The sequence below is a fragment of the Alligator mississippiensis genome, chromosome 1 (genome assembly GCF_030867095.1).
Source record: "Alligator mississippiensis isolate rAllMis1 chromosome 1, rAllMis1, whole genome shotgun sequence".
NCBI lineage: Eukaryota > Metazoa > Chordata > Crocodylia > Alligatoridae > Alligator > Alligator mississippiensis.
In genome coordinates this window covers 194655723-194664472 of record NC_081824.1, presented here as the reverse complement: position 1 = coordinate 194664472, position 8750 = coordinate 194655723, and the positions used below count along the sequence as shown (strand labels likewise).

Below are 8750 nucleotides of genomic sequence, written 5' to 3'. Positions count from 1 at the left end.
CTGCCAAGGCATATTTTCCAGTCTGAAGTGGGTTCCCTGGTCCTGCCCAGCCCAGGTGCAAGGGACAGTCCAGGTCAAGGTGCATGCAACTGGTCCTGCCACCCCCAGGTGTGCAGCAGGGCTGGGGCAGTGCAGCATCTGGACTCCATTTCTTGGCAGCCCCAGCAGTGGTTCCTTTCAACTGCCACTGCTGGACCCTGCCCTGCTGCCCAGGCACCGCAGCCTGTCTGCCCCACACTCACCACCGAGGGTGGGACTCATGTGGGCAGAGCATATGGCCAGGCAACTGGGATTGGGCCATGGGTGGGCAAGGAACTGCATCCGTGAGTGGGATGGGCAGGTTGGGCTAGGGATTGGGATCATGGGGCAATGACAGTGAAAGGCTGGGGCCCAGAGCAGAGCTGCAATCTGCTGTCTCCATGTCCTTGTGACAGGTGATTGTTTTACAGACAGGGGCATGCGAGGAGCAGATTGTGGGGTGTAGCCGACTCCAAAATGAACGTGAAATCGCCAATGTGATGAAGTAATAAGTAAAACTAACTGCACTCTTTCTTGTACAAATAGATGCATCACAAACAGGTCTAAGGAGGTGATACTTCCTCTCTATGCAGCATTGGTCAGGCCACAGTTGGAGTACTGCATCCAGTTTTGGGCACTGTACTTCAAGAAGGATGTTGATTACCTGGAAAGGGTTCAGAGGAGGACCACCCATCTGGTTAATGGCCTACAGGAAAAACCCTATGAGGACCAATTTGAGGGACCTGAATCTCTTCAGCCTCCACAAGAGAAGGCTGAGAGGTGATCATGTGGCCGTCTACAATCTCATCGGGGGGCGGGGAAGATCTTTGAAGATCTAAGACTAAGATGCATAGGAACAAAGGAAACCTCAAATCTTCAAGCGTCTATACGTGTGCTCTGGGGTGGAGCATGGGGGGCTTTAATTAGAGCAGCTCTGAGAGCTGCTCTAATTAAAGTGCCTGCAGCATCACATATATTCAATGTCCCACACTTCAAAATGGTGGCGAGCTTTAGTTAAATAGCATTCGACAAGCTTTAGTTAAAGCACCCTTGCTGCCATTTTGAAATGTGGGGATGCTAAATACATGTGAGGCAGAGACCAGCAAACGTGCACATGCTAATTAGAGCTCCATCACATACAAGTAATGGGATGCTTACAGTTAGGAAAAAACCTCACAAATAAAATAGTCTTGGCCTATATGAACTTGGTTGGTTTTACCTCTGTGTTTGGGAATTAATCTAGAGGAATCCAAATTAACTTCTTACACCACTTCAAGGACTAGAAACTCTGCAGAATACCTACAAAGTGGCTTCCTGAAAAAGAATCACAGATTATACATTGCCAGAGAACATAGGGTATGTTCACAGAAGGACCTAAGTACCTAACTGCCAATTTAGGCACCTCTAGGATTGGCAACAATTGATTAGAGGTTTTAAGGATCTAAACACTGGACAGGTGCAATTAGACACTAAGGGCATTTTTACATAAGCACACGTTGCAGTGCTGCGTGCTTTGAAAAGCACCCAGTGCTGTGACGCTTGAAGTTGTATAAGTGGTGAAATGCATGTCAGCACTGAGAAAATGGCAGCAGCGCACTTTTCAGCTAAAACACATTGGAGGTGCTTTAGTTCAAAAGTGCACTGCCACTATTTTCTGTGTACTGATGCGCATTTCACCACTTATACAATTGCACACGGCGCAGCGCAGTTCGCCTCAGCTTGCGTGTGGAGCAGACTCAATTCATTGAGTCTGCTCCAAAGCAGTGGATCTCTGGCACATTGTGGGATGAAAAAGTATGTGTATAAATGCCCTTAAAGTCACTAGAAGCCTTAGTCTGTGTCAGTAAAGGTCCCAGGGCACCTACATGTGTGCTTCTGGGTATAACTGCAACCGTTTAAGTTTTGATAGTCTCAGGCAGCTAGCAGCTAAGTACTTATCACTTGTAGTAAAAAAAAAAAAAAAGTGAAAATTAGGAGTTGGAATTTTCTGAGGGTGCCTTGAGAACCTTGGACCTCAGAAACTACAGAACCAATGGGTTACCATGTGCACCTGTATGTGGGAGAGACAGGCTCAAATCCCTAATTTACTTGAGGACACTTGAACCACTATACCATTAGGAAAAGAGGAGATGCCAATAGCACCTCTTTTTTCCTCCTCCAGCCATGTTTTGCAAGGAAAAGGCATAGCTAAGTGCTCAACTCAAAGAGAGAATTCAAAGCTATGGACCCTAGGTGAAAGATCCCTTCAGCCCAAACTTAATCATCAAGCTCCTCAGCATTTCCTGCCAGCTAACAAAATGTTCTGGCTTTTGTGGACTCCATTTTTAAATGCTGATTCTCCTCATGCACTGTACTTATCTGGGACTCAGGGATACACTAGGAGTCCAGGCTCCTAAGTGTTAGGGGTTAAAATTTAATCTCTTAAATCCATATTTATACATCTATTAGAAGTCACACCAGGTGTTAAGCAGCTTCTAAAAATTCAGTCTATTTCCATGTGTATACATCTAAATATATTTAGGAGTCTCACATTGGGCAACCAGTTTTGAACGTTTTGACCATAAATCATATATAAATCACATGCCATGTCAGGTGTGGCTTGACTATTACTGTAATTACTGTCAGACCTGAACTTTGGTTCTCCGTTCTTCACCCATTTTTGTCAGCTCTAAATAAATAGTATACGATTGTGCATTTCTTGGAATTGTGCGCATATGAATATAGTCAGATGTAAAAATAGAACAAAATCAAAACAGAAATTCTCTGTTGCAAAATCTGTATGGAATAAAATACGGTGCATAAGTAGATAGGTGCTGTAGCTGTAATGGTCCAGGAAACATATAAGAGGCGATGATTCTGTAATTTTTTTTTTTATTGAACCAACCGTATAATTGGGAGAGCTGTTGAACGAGTTGTTGGGCATCCAGGGCCCTTCCTTTGTTCCTCCCTTTTAAGTCAGGTGATCTGAAGAAGGGCAGTTGATGTCATAAAAGATATCACAAAGCTCCTTTGCCTTTCATGCAAGAATAGCCTGAAAAGCTGAAACGCAGTTTCATACCAGTACTTCCATACCAGATCTGATTATGCATAGTCGTGTTAATTTTAGAACTTGAGAAAGCTCTGTATTCATTCTTTCATAGAACGACTGATATAGACACTCAGGCCATGTCTGTACTAGCTCCCTGCTAAACCTGGGTCCATCACCAGCAAATAATTCTCACTTGCTCAAGGTCTCCATATGCCAAAGTCCTCCAATGAGCCAGTGGGCTGCCTCAGAGGCAAGCCGAACAACTGCCTCAGCTCTGCTCTCACGCTCTGCTATTGGAGAGTAGTATAGAAATACCCACTTGAGATCTCTTTAAAACTGTCCATGCTGCCTCTAATTGTACATCACCAACTTGGCAGAGCATAAGTCAATAGACAGGGCTTGCTTCTCAGTTATGGTCCAAGGCTTAACAGGGATGTAATATAGACATGTGTTTAATTCCTGTCCAATATTTGGAAAAGTCAGCAAATATGCGTACAGTCTTCTGCTTTGGAAACATAACACAAAAACTACAAAGGGCCAGATAAATAAGGCTCAGCAAGTAGGCTTCAGGGAAAATTTCAACTTCCTTGAAATGCTTTAGTGGTTTTACAAAGTAAACAATGATGGACCAAAAAAGGATTTAAAAAACAAAACAAAAAACGTGTGAACCGTTATTCTGTGTCAAACAAATGAAAGTACTTCTATTAAAAATATAAAGACAGAATTTTAGTATGTGATTTAACAAGTTAAAAATAAAAGAATGTCATACTCAAAGTGAAAAGCTTTACTGCACTTAGTGTAGTTGCAAAACAGAACTAGGATTGCAAGGAGGTGGGGATAACATACCTCCTATCACTAGAAAGAACATGTGAATTATTCTTTTTTTTTGACAGCTATTATTAACATAGTGGCTATTTACAGGGAAAAGGCACAAATACCATCTAGGTGGAATGCATTCATTTACATTGCATAGGAGAGATGAAGAATTTCATTTCTGCCTCTTACAGGAATGGTTTGCATATGTGGATGTATAGCTCTAACACCAGTTTGTGGATTTAGGCCAAAAATGCCAACTGCCCAGGCATTACGGCCCAGGCATAACTAGGGCTGTGTATGGGACCTACTGTATAACTGGAAACAGCTTGTCTGATTTCCAATGAATCCAAAAATGATGGTAAAAAAAAAGAAAAGGTCTGCAAGACAACAAGCATAAATTGGCTACATGAAGGAAGTTTAGAACGAGTAAAGGCTGCCAGAAAGGTTTGCCTGAATGAAACTTGCAGGCTGAAGAAAAGAGGTATTGCACAGTACAGCATTTAGACCTGGTTATTAGAACCTTTGGAAAGGAAACATCAGAAAAAAAAGGGGAAAATTGAGGCTTTTTACAGTTCAACCAGCTCCCAAAATGCAATATGTAAAAAACATATATACACTGTAAATGTTTGGTTTGCATTAAACATCAAATTCTTCCTGGAATCTTAACCAAGGGATTTTGAAACACCATCTGAAGGAAACTTCTCTCCTCTGAAAGGCTAGGTAATCTGGCTTTGGCTTTGAATGATAGGTGCTGTTCAAGCTGTGACATGTAGTTATTTGTATTATATAACTGAAGTTTCCTGATTGGTTCCCAAATTCTATTCAAGTAATCCTACTAAGAATAAAGCTTACATTCTGAAAACTGGTTGAGCGGTTGGAAGCGATTAAAGGTATTTCCTCCTACCCCTGCAGCATCTGATAGAAGGAAGTTTATACTTTTATTCTGATTTATTTACAATGTAAGGGTGCATACCTTAGTATGTAGGGTTTGGGGCAAGACCAAGAGCTATTTCTGCAATGGAATAATGGAATAGCAATACAAAAAGACACCCTTAAGGATAAGCGGCAACTAAAAAGAATGATGCAAAAGACAAGCGATTTTCAGCATTTTAAAAGGATAAATCATGAACAAACCTACATATTTCAATTCTAATTTATTATACAACTGGGATGGTTTTATTTTATAAAACTGTTGCACGCCAACACCCCTTCTACATCCTAGAGACTGGCCATTTGCCCCCACCCATAGCACAGTTGTTACTGCGCTGTCATTTAGTTCTCGTTTTAGGAAGTACTAAATGACAATGCAATAACGGCCATTACTGCACTGTCCTGGCAGTGCACGGTTCTTTTTAGATGCTACATTGCCATAGTGATACACTATAGTGAGGTAGCTCATTGCTATGGTGATGTAGCATAGGCTTCATGGTTTGTGCTCGCCAACACTGTGTCGCCATAGCGTCACATGCAGATGCGCCCGCAGCCATTTAGTTAACTTATCTAGCACCGGAACAGCTAAATGTGCGTCTAATAGGCGCAACATGGCGCAATGCCGAAAGCTGTTTCTGCATACTCTAGGTCTGAAGCTAGAATCACTAGGGTCATGTTAGTACAGCACAACAACTTCGCTAATAAGCCCTACTTCTCAGCAGAACTAATTTACAGAAATCATTTCCAAGGATCCGTGTCCATTCCTTTTGATATCAGAGATTTATTCTTGCCTGACCTTATAAGCTAAGTACAAACAATCAAAAAGCTCAAGGCTGAATCGATTCAACCTTTCCCAGATAGTCTAAGCTGCGTAAATTGAACTGATAAACAAGTGTACAGACATTCACTTTTGATTCTGGAAATGCAGCCACTTGCCTGCAGTGGCCCAGACCAGAAGCCAGGGGACACTAAAGCATGACTCCCTGCTTGGCTGGAGCAGGCAGCTTAGGCCAGGGTTAGCCTGCCCACCCTGCAAAGGGAGGTGCAAGAACACCCTGGGATGCCAGGGGACTGTGAGTTAACTTGAATTTGGACGTGATCTGGGACAGAAGTTCAATAAACTTATTTAACATAAATCAGTTAAGCCTGATACTACATCCATCCAGATTTATCCTAACCCAGTTTTGGCCATTTTGAAAACCATTTATGTGCACTGAACTTCCAGGCTAGGAACAGACATTAAAAAAGCCCGAGCCTGAATTGATTCAATCTTTGCAAGTTGGTCTAACCTGGCAGAGCTGAACTGGTTTGTAATCACACAGACATCCCCTCTGGACTGAAGAAATGTAGGCAGAAGCCTGAAGTGGTGCAGGCTAAAAGCCAGAGGGCATTAGAGCAGCCCTCCCTTCCCTTCCTCAGTGTTGAGCTGAGGGGGGCTGTGGCCAGTTCCCAGCAGGATGTTCTGAATAGGGAGGGGTCCCTCCCCTCCTCCCCTGCTGCTCCTGACCAGCAAGGGAGCCAGCAGGGAATTGATAACAAAGCTTTTAGCACCTCATCGAGAAAACAAAAGCCTCCCTTATTAGTTCAATCTCTTCTTAAACAACTTTTTCCAAGGAAGGAACAGAGGGACATTACCAGCTACCTGTTGATTAGCTCCAAAAAGCCCTAAGCAGACACTGTTCTATCTGTCTTATACAGACACCTCTCAGCATTAGCTAGCGTACCACATGCTGGCTGTGATCCGAGCTGTGGGAGAGGGGAGGGAAGGAATCCCTGCTTGAGCAGGGAGTGGGGGGGGGGGGGAAGGGGAAGCCAGGCAGATACTCCTGTGCCTGCAAGTCTCTGCTGAAGCTCCAGCTAGGGGGCAGTGGGGTAGGGCTAGCCCTGCTCTCTGGAGCAGAGAGCCCCATCCAGGGCTGCAAAGCATCTGGGATGCTGGAGGGCTCTGGTTTAAGTTAAACCAGCAAGGGGTCTGGGACAGACATTGCATAAACCAGTTAGACCCAGGTCAGTTAAGTCTGATACTACATTCAACCAGGTTTATCTCCAACCTATTTCAGCCATTTTCAAACTGGTTTATGTGGACTGAATGTCTGTTCTGTTACAGGTTTAAACCAGTTTCTGATCACTTAAACCAATTTGTGTGTAATTTCTTTCCCTAGCCATAGGGTCTAAACAACCAGGAAAAACGTTTGCTGAAAATTCTTCAAGGTGAGCATGTCTATAAACAAACAGATACAAACCCATGCACATGTGTACATGCAACCATTCTAATTCTGTATTAAAAAATGCATGAAGCATTTCTGAACTGTATCAGTGTTATTTATATTATTTAATGGAAAAAGTGTGAGAATGGGACAAATACCTGGAGACATAAGAAGCAGTTTTTGCCCCCCTGGACAATAGGAGTGGCAGCAGCTGTTCCCATTCTTACAACTCCTTACAATGGTGACTGGTGTTCTGATTGCTGCAAGCATCAAATGTTTTACACCAGAAATTCCAACTTACTTAGAATAATCACATGTATGTTATTTATGACTGGGCAGCCTTCCATTAGTCATGTTAAGTGTTGTGGCTAAAAGAGGCATTGTTTCACAAATACTGGAAGGTTCTTTTTGGGAAAATAGGTAAATAATGTTTGAGGAAGTCAGACAGATATAAAAGAGATAATTTTAGAACCATATAATTAAAAAACTGGAAGATAGCTGACCTAGATCACTCAAGTTGAAAGAGGTAGTTAGTAATAATCACATTCAACAATTTAGCTGGAGGGAGTAAGCCAAAAAGTTCACCATGCCAATATACAACTTTAGGAAAAGAAATTACACAAAAATGAGGATGTTAGTTAGAAAGCAGTTAAAAAGACCTGTCAGAAAACCTAAGAAACCTCCAAGCAGCTTGGAAACTGTTTAAAAATACCATATTAGAAGCTCAGGAAAAGTGTATACCACAAATCAAAAAGAGACCACAACCAGACCAATAAAACCCCTGCATGGTTTAATAGCAGAGTTAAGTAGGCAAAAAGGCATCTTAAAAAAAAAAAAAAAAGAAGAAGAAGAAGAAGGGGAATGTGTGCCCAAATGAGGAAAACAGGAACGCTCAAACTCTGGCAGGTCAACTATAAAAGCAAAATAAGGTGGACCAAAAAATTATTTGAGGAACATTTATCAAAAGCTGCTAAAAGTTAATAAAACTGTTTTAAAACTTTTCAAAATCCATCAAGAGTGGGAAACCAGCAAAAATAAATAAATAAATAAAAAAAATTGCTAGGACCATTATCTAATCAGGGTATAAAAGGTGCACTTGGGGATGATAAAGCCATAACAGAGAAGATGAATGAATTCTTTGCACCAGATGTTACCACAGAAGATACTGGGGAAATTCTCATGTTGGAGCAATCCTTCCCAACAGATAGGTCACAAGAGCTGGACAATAGAAGTCTTAGAAAAAAAATTAAATTGATAAATTAAATACTATTAAGTCACCAGGACTGGATGGCATTCATTTTAGAGTTCTGAAGGAATACAAACGGTGAATTTGGAGGACTGTTGGCAATGGTATATAACCTATTGTTGCAAACAGCCTCTGTGCCAACATAACACCCATCTTCAAAAAAGGGTTCCATAGGTAATCGTGGGATCTACAGACCAGTGACTCCCACTTCCATCCCTGGCAAGCTGGTAGAATCTGTAATAAAGAATAAAATCAGCAGTCACATGATCTGTTGTGGAATGAGTCAAAACAGTTCTTGTAAAGGGAAATCCTGCTGCACCAATCTGATGGAGTTAACAATCACATGGACAAGGGATCCAGTTGGGATAATATATTTGGACTTCAAAAAAAGCTTTTGACAAGGTCCCTCACCAAAGGCTTTAAAAAAGAAAAATCACTATTTTGTCACAGGATTAGAAGGGAGGTTAGTTCATAGATTGAGAGCTGATTAGAAGATAGGAAGCAA

The 8750-nt window shown here is 41.9% G+C and overlaps 1 long non-coding RNA gene across 2 annotated transcripts in view; it reads right to left on the bottom strand.

The window, feature by feature from the left end:
• Window positions 1–2866: 2866 nt before the first annotated feature.
• Window positions 2867–8750, bottom strand: part of LOC132245702 (uncharacterized) — a 45039-nt gene continuing 39155 nt past the window's right edge. For both annotated transcript variants that reach the window (XR_009457400.1, XR_009457401.1), the window contains one exon: window positions 2867–8479. This is a non-coding gene — a long non-coding RNA (uncharacterized LOC132245702). The remainder of the gene's footprint in view (window positions 8480–8750) is intronic.